The 14,952-nt window shown below is 34.0% G+C and overlaps 1 non-coding gene across 1 annotated transcript; it reads left to right on the top strand.

The window, feature by feature from the left end:
• The first annotated feature begins 739 nt into the window (after positions 1-739).
• On the top strand, positions 740-847 carry LOC112773993 (small nucleolar RNA R71). Its single transcript, XR_003188509.1, has one exon. It is a non-coding gene; the product is annotated as a small nucleolar RNA R71 (small nucleolar RNA).
• Positions 848-14,952: the final 14,105 nt, after the last annotated feature.

The following is a 14,952-nucleotide window of genomic DNA, read 5'->3' on the forward strand; positions in this document are numbered from 1 at the left end:
ACACTCTCTTTGGATTTTCTTCTGTATTGCTTGGGAGAGTACTAAGAGGAGTTTCAGTGACTCTTTTACTCAGCTGGCCCACTTGTGCCTCCAAATTTCTAATGGAGGATCTTGTTTCATTCATGAAACTTAGAGTGGCCTTAGATAGATCAGAGACTATATTTGCTAAGCTAGATGGATTTTGCTCAGAATTCTCTGTCTGTTGCTGAGTAGATGATGGAAAAGGCTTGCTATTGCTAAACATGTTTCTTTCACCATTATTAAAGCCTTGTTGAGGCTTTTGTTGATCCTTCCATGAGAAATTTGGATGATTTCTCCATGAGGGATTATAGGTGTTTCCATAGGGTTCACCCATGTAATTCACCTCTGCCATTGCAGGGTTCTCAGGATCATAAGCTTCTTCTTCAGAAGATGCCTCTTTAGTACTGTTGGATGTAGCTTGTAATCCATTCAGACTCTGAGAAATCATATTGACTTGCTGAGTCAATATTTTGTTCTGAGCCAATATGGCATTCAGAGTATCAATTTCAAGAACTCCCTTCCTCTGAGGCGTCCTATTACTCATAGGATTCCTTTCAGAAGTGTACATGAACTGGTTATTTGCAACCATGTCAATGAGTTTCTAAGCTTCTGCAGGTGTTTTCTTTAGGTGAATGGATCCACCTGCAGAATGGTCCAATGACATCTTTGATAATTCAGACAGACCATCATAGAATATATCCAGGATGGTCCATTTTGAAAGCATGTCAGAAGGACACTTTTTGGTCAGTTGCTTGTATCTCTCCCAAGCTTCATAGAGGGATTCACCTTCTTTCTGTTTGAGAGTTTGAACATCCACTCTAAGCTTTCTAAGCTTTTGAGGAGGAAAGAACTTGGCTAAGAAAGCCGTGACCAGCTTATCCCAAGAGTTCAGGCTATCTTTAGGTTGAGAGTCCAACCATATTCTAGCTCTGTCTCTTATAGCAAACGGGAAAAGCATAAGCCTGTAGACCTCGGGATCAACCCCATTGGTCTTAACAGTATCACAGATTTGCAAGAATTCAGTTAAGAACTGAAAGGATCTTCTGATGGAAGTCCATGAAGCTTGCAATTCTGTTGCATCAGAGAAACTAATTGAGGCTTTAGCTCAAAATTGTTTGCTCCAATAGTAGGGATTGAGATGCTTCTTCCATGTAAGTTGGAATTTGGTGCAGTAAAGTCACCAAGCATCCTCCTTGCATCTCCACCATTATTTTTATTTTCGGCCATGTCTCCTTCTTTTCCGAAAATTTCTGTCAGATTTTCTCCAGAGAGTTATGCTTTAGCTTCCCTTAGCTTCCTCTTCAGAGTCCTTTCAGGTTCAGAATCAGCTTCAACAAGAATGTTCTTATCCTTGTTCCTGCTCATATGAAAAAGAAGAGAACAGAAAATAATAGGGATCCTCTTTGCCACAGTAGAGATGTTCCTTTATGTGAGTAGAAAAGAAGAAAAATAATTCGAACACAGAAAGAGGGGGAGGGTTCGAATTTTTAAGAAGAAGAGAAGTGTTAGTAGATAAATAAAATAATTAAAAAGAGATGAGGGGGAGAGTTCAAAAATTAAACAAAATAAAAATAAAAATTAAAGTTAGAATTCGAAAATTTTAAGAAGAAAAACGAAATTAAATTAAATTAAATTTTAAAACAATTAGTTAATTAAAAAGAAATTTTGAAAAAGAGGTTAGTGATTTTCGAAAACAAGAGAGAGAAAAGTAATTAGGTGGTTTTGAAAAAGATAAGAATTAAACAAAAAGATAGGATTAATTTGAAAAAGATGATATGATTGAAATAGTGAACTTTTAAAATCAAACAAAAAGTTAAGTGGTTAATTGAAAAAAGATTTGAAAATCAAATTTGAAAGGGTGAGAAGTTAAGAAAGATTTTGAAATTGATTTTGAAAAAGATATGATTGAAATTTGATTTGAAAAAGATTTAAAAAGAAAATTAAAAAGATTTGATTTTTGAAAATTAAAGTTGATTACTTGACTAACAAGAAACTAAAAGATAGGATTTTAAAATTTAAAGAATGAACCTTTCTTAATAGGCAAGTAACAACTTGAGATTTTTGAATCAAAATATTAAAAGTTAGTATTAATTTCGAAAATATGAGATAAAAATAAGAAAAAAAATTTTGAAAATCAATTTGAAATTTTCGACAATATGAAAGAAAAAAAGATTTGATTTTTGAAAAAGATTTGAAAAAGATAGAATTTTTAAATTGAAAATTTGACTTGATTCATAAGAAACAATTAAATTTTAAAAACTTTTTGACTAAGTCAAACCAAATTTTCGAAAATTTATGAGAGAAAAAGGGAAAGATATTTTTTTTTTATTTTTGAATTTCTAATGAAGAAAGAGAAAAACAATAAAAGACACAAGACATAAAAATTATGAATCAAAACAAGAAAAATATGCAAGAACACTTTGAATGTCAAGATGAACACCAAGAACACTTTGAATATCAAGATGAACACCAAGAACTTATTTTTGAAAATTTTTAAGAGAAGACACACATGCAAGACACCAAACTTAGAAATTTTTAATGTTGAGATACTAACAAATTAAAAATGCATATGAGAAACAAGAAAAGATGCAAAACATGAAAATGCAAAGATCAAACAAGGGAAATCATCAAGAACAACTTGAAGAATATGATGAACACCATGCATGAATTTTTTTTTCGAAAATTTTTTTAGTGAAAATTAAAAATATGCAATTGACACCAAACTTAAAAATTGACACAAGACTCAAACAAGAGACATCAAATTTTTTGTTTTTATGATTTTATTAAATTTTTTTTTGTATTTTTTCAAAAATTATTTTGGGAAGAACGAAAAAGAAGAAATTTTTTTTGTATTTTTCAAAAATAAGAAATAAAAAGCTTAAAATTAAAATAAAATTACCTAATCTGAGCAACAAGATGAACCGTCAGTTGTCCAAACTCGAACAATCCTCGGCAACGGCGCCAAAAATTTGGTGCACGAAATCGTAATCGTTCATTCTTTGGTAACGGCGCTAAAAACTTAATACGCACGTTCTTAATCTTAGTTCTTCTTCACAATCTCGCACAACTAACCAGCAAGTGCACTGGGTCGTCCAAGTAATAAACCTTACGTGAGTAAGGGTCGATCCCATGGAGATTGTCGGCTTGAAGCAAGCTATGGTCACCTTGTAAATCTCAGTCAGGCAGATTCAAATGGTTAGAGAGTTTTAATAATTAAAATACAAATAAAACGTAAGATAGAATAGAGATACTTATGTAATTCATTGGTGAGAATTTCAGATAAGCGTATGGAGATGTTTAGTTCCTTCTGAATCTCTGCTTTCCTACTGCCTTCATCCAATCTTTCATACTCCTTTCCATGGCAAGCTGTATGTTGAGCATCACCGTTGTCAATGGCTACATCCCGTCCTCTCAGTGAAAATGGTCCAAAATGCGCTGTCACCGCACGGCTAATCATCTGTCGGTTCTCGATCATACTGGAATAGGATTTAGTAATCCTTTTGCGTCTGTCACTACGCCCAGCACTCGCGAGTTTGAAGCTCGTCACAGCCATCCCTTCCCAGATCCTACTCGGAATACCACAGACAAGGTTTAGACTTTCCGGATCACAGGAATGGCCATCCATGGGTTCTAACTTATACCACGAAGATTCTAATAGTACTTTGCATTAATTCATGAGGAACAGCAGAGCGCCACACCTTAATCTATGGTGTGTAGAAACTCTACCGTTGAAAATACATAAGTGAAAATAGGGTAGACATGGATGAGTGGCCAGCCTCCCATGGAGGTCTCAGAATGTAAAAGTTACATAATGTGTTCCCGAGATCAGCTCCAAATACAATAGTAAAAAGTTCTATTTATACTAACTTAGTTACTAAGGTTACAGAAATAAGTAACTGATGCAGAAATCCACTTCCGGGCCCACTTGGTGTGTGCTTGGGCTGAGCATTGAAGCTTCCACGTGTAGAGGTCTTCCTTGGAGTTAAATGCCAGTTTGTAAACTGTTTCTGGCGTTTAACTCCAGAATAGGGCAGAGAGTTGGCGTTAAATGCCAGTATGCGTCATCTAAACTCGGGCAAAGTATGAACTATTATATATTGCTCAAAAGCCCTGGATGTCTACTTTTCAAAGCAATTGAGAGCGCGCCATTTGGACTCTTGTAGCTCCAAAAAATCTACTTTGAGTGCAGGGAGGTCAGAATCCAACAGCATCTGCAGTCCTTCTTCAGCCTTTGAATCAGATTTTTGCTCAAGTCCCTCAATTTCAGCCAGAAATTACATGAAATCACAGAAAAATACACAAACTCATAGTAAAGTCCAGAAATATGATTTTTATTTAAAAACTAATAAAATATGCTAAAAACTAACTAAATCATACTAAAAACTATGTAAAAACAATGCCAAAAAGCGTATAAATTATCCACTCATCATTTGGCTTATTGGAAATGATTTGAAAAGGGTTTGAAAGGTGGTTTGGTTGGTACCCTTGAAAGGTGGCAGAAGTCCAAGTTTTAGAGGAGATGCTCCTAAAAATTTTATGAAAATAGGAGGCTTCGTTTGAAGTGGTTATTTAGAAAGATTTGGATTTTTAAGGATTTTATAATTTGATTTTGAGTTATTAAGAAAAGGATTATATTTTGACTTTGCTTTATTTAGAAAAGAATGAATTGTGTTTTGAGTATGAATTGTTGATGAACGATATGAGAGGTGCGATAATAAGGAATGGAGGATGTTGAGGATTGATTTTTTAGTCTAATTGTTGAAATGTTTAAGTTTTGAGTTTTATCGAGAAAAGTATTATGTTTGAATTTGATTTATCAAGTTAATGAGATATGTGTGACCGGGTAAGAGGTAGTGGCGTTATTCCCATGTTCGGGAAAGAGATGAAAAAGAAAAATGATGAGAGTTGAGTTTGATTATGAAGTGCTGCATGCTGAGGTTATATGAATGAACTTGATTTGAAATTGTTTTGTGGGGTTCGTGGTTATTTACCGCCCACCAGATTTTAAAGAGAATTGTTTTGTGGGGATCGTGGTTATTTACCGCCCGCATGTGTGCTATTTTTCAATTCAAAACGTTTGTAGGGATCGAGGTGGTTTACCGCCCACAGATGGTGGGGATCGTGGTGGTATACCCCTCACCAGGTGAGGATCATGGTGTTGTACCGGACGTGTCGAGTTGGCTTTGTACTCGACAGTTGATACTCATCAGCCATAGGACAGAAATACATCATATCCATATGTGTGTTTTGTTTGATTGTGCATTAATTGGGCTTGCCTATGTGATTATTATGCTTACCTGCTATATTTGCTACATGCAGTATCTGTATCCTACTTGTGTTTATTTTTTCTATATTGCTTGTTTGTGAACCGAAGTTTTGGAGGACTAGAAGAAGGTGGAAATTAGGGCTTAAGTTAGAAAGGAATTAGAAATAAGAACCTTAGATAACCTACCCTATTTATGGTTTTCAATTTATAAACTTTAAGATTTAAATCTGAGTATCGGAGTTCTAAGACTGCCTTTGTCTTTCCTGGGACCTTATATCTAACATACGTGGGCACCTTTATCATGCTGAGAACTCACGATTCTCATTCCATACATATATTGTGGTTTTCAGATGCAGGACGCGAGGCACCATAATGAGCATTTTGGAGACTCTTGAAAGCAAAGAACTATCTTGGGACTTGGTTTTTGTACTTGGTTTATGTTTATATATGTCTATAGATTCTCCATCTTGTATATATTAAGTTTTGTCTTTCTTAGAGGTCGACTTGGAGAAACACGATTTATATTTTTCTGTTGGTTTATTTTCGGGGTTGTATATATATATATTCTAGCCAACCTTCGTTTCGCAGGTCGAGTCTAGATCTTGATTATATAACTGTCAGTTGGTACTCTATTTTTTTATATATCTGTCTTCTGATTTTCTATATAAGTTTTCTATCTTTCTGTTTCTCGTGAGCATTGTACCTTCGATTTTGTTTTCGTCATACCCCTTTTCTTTCAAGGCTCCCAGTTTTTAAGAGGACGATGTCCGGGTCAGCTACCGGACATGTCGGGTTGGCTTTATAACAGACAGTTGATACTCATCAGCCATAGGACAGACATACATCATATGCATATGTGTGTTTTGTTTGATTGTGCATTAATTGGGCTTGCCTATGTCATTATTATGCTTACCTGCTATATTTGCTATATGTTGTATCTGTATCCTACTTGTATTTGCTTTATCTGTATTGCTTGTTTGTGCACCGGAGTTTTGGAGGATTGGAGGAAGGTGGAAATTAGGGTTTAACTTAGAAAGGAATTAGAAATAAGAACCTTAGATAACCTACCCTATTTATGGTTTTCAATTTATAAACATTAAGATCTAAATCTGAGTGTCGAAGTTCTAGGACTGCCTTTGGCTTTCCCGGGACCTTTTATCTTATGTACGTGGGCACCTTTACCATACTGAGAACCCCCGATTCTCATTACATACATATATTGTGGTTTTCAAATGTAGGACGCGAGGCACCATACTGTGCATTTTGGAGACTCTTGAAAGCGAAGAACTATCTTGGGACTTGGTTTTTGTATTTGGTTTATGTTTATATATGTGTATAGATTCTCCATCTTGTCATATTATGTTTTGTCCCTCTTACAGGTCGACTTAGAGAAACACGATTTATATTTTTCTGTTGGTTTATTTTTAGGGTTGTATATATATATATATATACCACTTGTTAAGAATCTTGTAAAGGCTCAGGTAAAGGTTCAGGTGGTACTGCTTGTAAATGTTGCATCATTTGGACGTTTACTACTTGTATTCGTGACTATATCTCTTGCAAAGCGATCATACTTTGTCTATGAAGATAATGCATTCTTCTAACATGATGAATACGTTTATTCTTAATACTTTTCTTAACATTTTTTATTGATTTCATGTGTTTAATATGTTGTAGCAACTTTTTGGTTCTGACTATTTTCATGTTTATCTTCTTTATTTCTACTATTAATTCTGAATATTCAGTTGTTAACCTTCTTATTTTCATTGCTATTGCCATCATTCTTATTTTCATTTGTCTTCTAACAAGCTTCAAAGAAATAAGCCTTTTTTGAAACTCTTTCATGTTATAAGAATAGAAATAATAACTAGGAGAATAAATAAATTATAAGAAAAGAAAGAACAAGATAGTAAGCTTACAGAAATGAACTTGTACTCTTATTGCTTGTAAAGTTGATACAATCTTGGAGATGATTACAAATATTTAGAGAATTTATGAAGTAAGAAGATATAGAAGTAGAGAGAGCTTCGGAGCTTTCAAGTTTTTGATGTCTTGGAATGAATGAGGCCTTTGGTATTTATAGACCTCAAATGATTACTATTCGGTTACTATTTGCCGATAGTATTGTTTGCTTTTACTGTTTGCCGACATTTACTGTTTTGCCGACATGTACTGTTTGCTTTTACTGTTTGCCGACATTTACTCTTTGCTTTTTTTTACAGAGATCATTTTCCTTTTTTGTTTAAGTGAGCTTTTTATCTTGAGCTCATCTATTTGTTCTTATTGTTATAAAATTTCAGAAGGGTCTTGTGAATCTTGAAAATAATGAGCCGGACTGGATTGGACTTCTTCGTCTTCTTTGTCTTCTCCGAGTGGTACGGACTGGATTGCTTGTAGTGAGTTCTGGATATCTTCCTCTGATGTTGCTGCCGCTAGAGCTGCCATAATTTGTCGCTTCTGAGCTAAGAATTGGGTCTCTTTTCTATAGGCTATTTATTCATTAGTAGTGCTTGAAGCTTTTATTGCTGGACACTTTTGTGAGGTCGACAACCATTGGTCAATAGCTGCTTTCCTTAGCAAGTTTATGTCATATTTGTTCCACCATTTTATCTTTATTATTCTTACTAAGTATTGTATACTTGGGTATTCTTCATAAGCTGATGAATCATACTCCCAGGTCATAATCCAGCTTATTTCCATGGCTGCTATAAATGAAATAAATTTGTATTCTTGTAAAAATTATGAATTGCTTTTAAAATATTCATAAGCCAGGCTTGCTTCTTTTGGGAAAAAGGCTTCTACGGGTCCAAAGGTTTGGAACCATGATTAGAACCATTTGGGAAATTGTAGCGATATCCCTTTCCTAAACCAAATGAACCAGGAATGGGGACTTGGTGATAGGAATAATGTATGATTCTATGCCTCTTGGTAGTCATAATAAGTGTAACTCTGAGGTTCAAATTTTAATGAGAAGCTCTTAGACTGATATGGGGGTAATTCCCACTCTTGTAAAGATAATATTTTCATGATTTTTTTTAACAAATGGGCTGTTAGGTATTGAGATCTCTATAATGTGTTAATTCAATGCATCCGGTGTCTACTAATAAAAATTCATAAAATTTTTGGGGTTTTTGTGGGTTAACAGGAATATAATGAAAAGTGTTTGGGGAAATGGTTTTGTATAGGGTTTTTATATCTTTTTTGAACCACTCTTTTTTTATGGCTAATATTCTGATAGGATTAGGTTTTTCATAATATGGAAACTGTTCTTTCAAGGGTTAAGTGTTATAAAGATCAGATGGTTGTAGTAATGTGAATTTATTATTAGTAGTAATTAAAGAGCTCTTAGAAGGCGATGATGATGATTATGCTTTTACAACCTATGACATAGTCATAAGTCTTAATGATAATTTTTTGCTGGTACAGGAGTAATTGGTAATTTTCTTTCTTTTATTTGGTCAAAAGGTTGACCATAATCTTCACTGGAGGCTGGCTTTTGATCCATTCTTTCCCTGCAAAAATTCTCTAGTAAGAAAGCCAGGAAGTGAATTTAGTTCGTCTTTTATATGTTAAATGGTAAAATCGAAACATGATAGAATAGCCTGCCATCTTGCAAATATTTGTTTTGAAACTAGATTTTTGATATCATTTTTCAAAACGCTTGGGCCTGCTTTGCAATCAGTTCTTATTATAAATGTCTTATTAAATAAATCTTTTTGAAATTTTGAAACACGTAATACTATGGCAAGTATTTCTTTTTTAACCGTTGCATAATTCTTTTGAGCCTGATTCCAAATTTCTGAATGATATTTTAGTATTTGTTCTTTTGAGCTATTAGGAGGTATTTATTTAAGAATTCCTCCATATCCTAATTCTGATGCATCTGTTTCTACAATTAATTTGGCTAATGGATCTAGTATACTTATACAAGGTATTTCTTTTATCGCATTTTTTATTTTTATTATTATAGAAGTCATTTCTTCTGTCCATGGAGGTGGATTTTTTCTTAATCTCTTATAAAGAGATTCGCATGTGACTCTTATTCCAGGTAAGAATTCTGCTACATAATTTAAACATCCTAAAAATCCTTGCAACTGTTTTTTGTCAATTATTTCATTTGAAAATTTATCGGCAAATTCAATGGCTCTTTTGATAGGTACTATAGTTTCCTGATAAATTTCATATCCTAAAATCTTACTTTAGTTATAAAAATTTTCATTTTCTTTTCTGATAAAACTAATCCTTGTTCTTTTATAATATTCATAAATTTTTCCAGATCATATATATGCTGATTTATTCCTTTTGAATATACTAATACGTCATCAAGATATACTATAATAAATTCTATATGCGGGTAAAATATATTATTTATTATTTCTTGGAACTCGCTTGGAGCATTTTTTAATCCTTGGGACATTACATTCCATTCATAATGTCCAAAAAGTACTATAAAAGCTGTCTTATATCTATCTTCCTCTTTTACTGTAATCTGACAATATCCTGATTTCAAATCAAATTTTGAAAAGATATTTTTTTTATTTAATCTTTTAATTAAATCTCTTTTATTTGGTAAGGGATATCTAATCTATTTTAGTACTTTATTAAGAGGTTTATAATTGATGACTAATCTGGGAGCACCTCTTTCTATTTCAGATACTTTCATCACATAGAAGCATGTACAGTTCCATGGTGATTCTGAAGGCCTTATTAGTCCCTTATCTAAATATTCTTCTATATTTCTTTTACAATATTATAGATATTCTTTATTCATATATATTGGTTTTTCTTTTGTTGGTATATCTTTTTCATTAAACCCATCTTCATATGGTAAAGATATTTCTTGTAATTTTCTATGATGAAAATCCTTGGGGTTTAGGCTACATAGTTCTTTTTTAATATTTTCTTCAATTCCTTTTATTTTATTTTGTATTTCAGGATTTTGTAATTGTTCTTCTATTCTTTTGTATATAACTTCTTGATTTAAATAGTTAATTTGTCTTGTTTTTCTTTCTATAACATTAATTTGGATTGGTAGGTGTTGTAAAGTTTTTTCTTGGTTCTTATAGTTAATTTGTTTTGTTTCCCTTTCTATAACATTAACTTGGGTAGATAGATGTTGTAACATATTAAGTTCATGTTGTTTGGTTTAGTGAGAAATTCAAAATGAACAGGATGATTTGAAATGCGTAAACAAGTTATTCTGTCTATATCGACATTAAAGGGATATAATAATATAGTAAAAGGATTTCCTAATATGACTTGATGAGATATATTTCTTGCCAAAAAGAATGTAGTGAAAAAACATACTCGATTTTTACAAATTTTTGCTTTGGATATTTTATAGTCTATAGTCATTCTGTCATTTTCTGCTTTTAAAACTTTTTCCGTAGTTTTTTCATAATATTTTGTAGGTATTAACCCTTCTTGCATACAATTAACATCAGCTCCTGAATCTACCATAGCTATGAAATCAAATTTTTCTTCCGCTACAATTAAGGTTATCGTAGTGAACCACTTTTGGTTTACTAATAAAGTTAATATATTTATGTAATTTTATGGACCCATGTTAATATAATTCTCTGGAATTATTATGTTACTAGTCCCTTCTGTTTTAATACTATTTTGCAAAGTTTGTTCTTGGATTTTTATTATATTTTCTCCTTCTATTTTTAGTAATCTATAGTCCATATTAATATTTTATTATTTTAATTCTGAAACTTCTCTTTTTAACTTTTTTATCTCCTTTTTAAGAGAATTAAGAGAGACTTCTTCTTGTGGGTACTTAAACCGATTATAAATTTCTTTTATTTCTATTTGTGTTATTTCTTGCTTACTTTCTTCTTCTTTTTTAACTAATTCAGCAAATTGATTTATGAACTCATCTCTCAATGGGGTGTTGATGAGCGGATATTTTATACGCTTTTTGGGGTTAAATTCATGTAGTTTTTAGGATGTTTTAGTGAAGTTTCTAGTTTATTTTCATTAGTTTCTAGGAAAAATTCATATTTCTGGACTTTACTATGAGTTTGTGTATTTTTCTGTAATTTCAAGTATTTTCTGGCTGAAATTGAGGGAGCTGAGCAAAAATCTGATTCGGGCTGAAAAGGACTGCTGATGCTATTGGATTCTGACCTCTCTGCACTTGCAATGGATTTTCTGGAGCTACAGAAGTCCAATTGGCGCGCTTCTAATTGCGTTGGAAAGTAGACATCCAGGGCTTTCCAGAAATATATAATAGTCCATACTTTGCTTAAAGATAAATGACGTAAACTGGCTTCGTGTTGAACTATGGCGTCTAGCACCAGAAACAGGTTACAAGTTGGAGTTCAATGCCAGAAACAGGTTACAACCTGGCGTTGAATGCCCAAAACAGCCCAGGCACGTGAGAAGCTTAAGTCTCAGCCCTAGCACACACCAAGTAGACCCCAGAAGTGGATTTCTACACTATCTATCATAGTTTACTCATTTTCTGTAAACCTAGGTTACTAGTTTAGTATTTAAACAACTTTTAGAGATTTATTTTGGATCTCATGACAATTTTAAATCTGAACTTTGTACTCTTTGATGGCATGAGTCTCTAAACTCCATTGTTCGGGGTGAGGAGCTCTGCTTTGTCTCGATGAATTAATGCAAGTATTTCTATTTTCTATTTAAATACGCTTGTTCCGTTCTAAGATGTTCATTCGCGCTTCATTATGATGAAGGTGATGATCCGTGACACTCATCACCATTCTCAATCCATGAACGTGTGCCTGACAACCACCTCCGTTCTACATTAGATTGAATGAGTATCTCTTAGATTCCTTAATCAGAATCTTTGTGGTATAAGCTAGAATCCATTGGCAGCATTCATGAGAATCCGAAAAGTCTAAACCTTGTCTGTGGTATTCCGAGTAGGATTCAGGGATTGGATAGCTATGACGAGCTTCAAACTCGCGAGTGCTGGGCGTAGTGACAGACGCAAAAGGATAGTAAATCTTATTCCGGTATGATCGAGAACCTACAGATGATTAGCCGTGCGATAACAGCGCACCTGGACCATTTTCACTGAGAGGACGGATGGTAGCCATTGACAATGGTGATCCACCAACACACAGCTTGCCATAGGAGGAACGTGCGTGTGTGAACAAGAAGACAGAGGAAAGCAGAGATTCAGAAGACAAAGCATCTCCAAAACTCCAACATATTCTCCATTACTGCATAACAAGTAACCTTTAATTCATGCTCTCTTGTTCATTTGCAAGTCAACTGATAACCATAAATTAATATCCTGACTAAGAGTTGCAAGATAACCATAGCTTGCTTCAGACCAACAATCTCCGTGGGATCGACCCTTACTCACGTAAGGTATTACTTGGACGACCCAGTGCACTTGCTGGTTAGTGGTACGAGTTATGAAGAATTGTGATTCACAATTCGTGCACCAAGTTTTTGGCGCCGTTGCCGGAGATTGTTCGAGTTTGGACAACTGACGGTTTATTTTGTTGCTTAGATTAGGAAAAAAAATTTCTTTTAAAATTTTTCGAAATTTGTGTTCTTTGTTCATTCTTCATCTTCAAGTTGTTCTTGTTTATTTTTCTTGTTTGACCTTTAGTTTTTCTTATTCTGTTTCTTTTCTTGTTTTTCTTGTGCCTTTTCAAAACTTTAGTTTTCGAAAAAAAAAAAAATTTTTCCATTCTTAGTTATTTAAAAATACTTCTTCAAAACAAGTGTTACATTTACAGCCCAATTGGCTAGAGCGTTAGTCTATGTTCTTGGTAATTAGGTATATTCTTTTCAAAATCTTCGTTTTCAAAAATAATTTTTCTATTAAATCTTGTGCCAAACTTTAAGTTTGGTGTTTTCTTGTTGATTTTTCTTTGGTTTTCGAAAATTTTATTTTGGTTTTCTAAAAATTTTAAGTTTGGTGTTCTACCTTCATGTTCTTGTTGTTCTTGTGATTCTTCGAAGTGTCCTTGAGTATTCCTTGTGTTTTGATCTTAAAATTTTTAAGTTTGGTGTTCCTTAGTGTTTTCCCTCCAAAATTTTCGAAAACAAGGAGCATTAGATCTAAAAATTTTAAGTTGTGTGTCTTTTATGTATTTTTCTCTTTCATCATAAAATTCAAAAAATCAAAAAAATATCTTTTCTTCATTCCATTCATAATTTTCGAAAAATTAGCATTAAATTAGTCATCAAATTTAAAAATCATATCTTTTTCAAATCATATCTTTTCCAATCAAATCCTTTCAATCATATCTTTTTCAAAACTTCCTAACCATTTTTCTTCTTTCTCTCTCTTCATTTTTCGAAAATCTTCACCCATCTTTATTTATTTTATTTTAGTTTATTTTATTTTTGAAATAAATAAATAAAGATATTTTTTCTCTATTTTACATCATCTCCCTTTCTCCATCATGGATCTAAGTGGAAATGAACAGTCCAGAAGGACTCTGGGGTCATATGCTAACCCCACTACTGCTTCATATGGGAGTAGTATCAGTATACCCTCCATTGGAGTCAGTAGCTTTGAGCTAAATCCTCAGCTCATTATCATGGTGCAGCAAAGTTGCCAGTATTCCGGTCTTCCACAGGAAGAACCTACAGAGTTTCTGGCACAGTTTTTACAAATTGCTGACACAGTCCATGATAAGGAAGTAGATCAGGATGTCTACAGACTATTACTGTTTCCATTTGCTGTAAAAGACCAAGCTAAGAGGTGGTTAAATAACCAACCTAAGGCTAGCATAAGGACATGGAAACAGCTGTCAGAAAAATTCCTGAATCAATATTTCCCTCCAAAAAGGATGACACAGCTAAGGCTGGACATCCAAGGCTTTAAACAAGGAGATAATGAATCTCTTTATGACGCATGGGAGAGATACAGAGAGATGCTAAGAAAGTGCCCCTCTGAAATATTTTCAGAGTGGGTTCAGTTAGACATCTTCTATTATGGGCTTACAGAAAGGGCTCAGATTTCTCTAGATTACTCAGCTGGTGGATCTATCCACATGAGAAAGACAATTGAAGAAGCTCAAGAGCTCATTGATACAGTTGCCAGAAATAAGCATATGTACCTAAGCAGTGAACCTTCCATGAAAGAAGAGGCTAGAACAGTGACTGCTGAACTTAGTCCTGCAGAACAAGCTACTGAATTCAATCAGCAATTGGATTTTCTAACAAAACAGTTAGCCGAATTCAAGGAGAGACTACAAGAGACAAGAATGGCTAATATAAATATGGAAGAATGCCAAGCAGTTCAATTGAGAAGTGGGAAAACATTATATGCCCCACCTCAAGGTAGCAGGAAGCCAAGAAATGAGCAAACTACCCAAAATCCATCTGAGGATAGTAAGATCCCGGAGAGGAATAATTCTGGCAATCAAACGCCAGAAATTGGGTGGAAAGCTGGCGTTGAACGCCCAAACCATGCTCAGTCCTGGCGTTCAACGCCAGAAACAAGCAAGGAATTGGCGTTGAACGCCCAAAAGAAGCACAGTCTTGGCGTTCAGACGCCAGGAACAGGTGAGGAGTTGGCGTCCAACATCACTCCAGCTTCTAACCCTGGCATTCAAATGCCAGTGAGGGATCAGACATACACAAGTGCTGATAACAACCCCTCTAAAAAGGCTTCTCCAACCACCTCTGTAGGAAATAAACATGCAGCAACTAAGGTTGAAGAATAT

The sequence above is a fragment of the Arachis hypogaea genome, chromosome 18, assembly GCF_003086295.3.
Source record: "Arachis hypogaea cultivar Tifrunner chromosome 18, arahy.Tifrunner.gnm2.J5K5, whole genome shotgun sequence".
Lineage (NCBI taxonomy): Eukaryota > Viridiplantae > Streptophyta > Magnoliopsida > Fabales > Fabaceae > Arachis > Arachis hypogaea.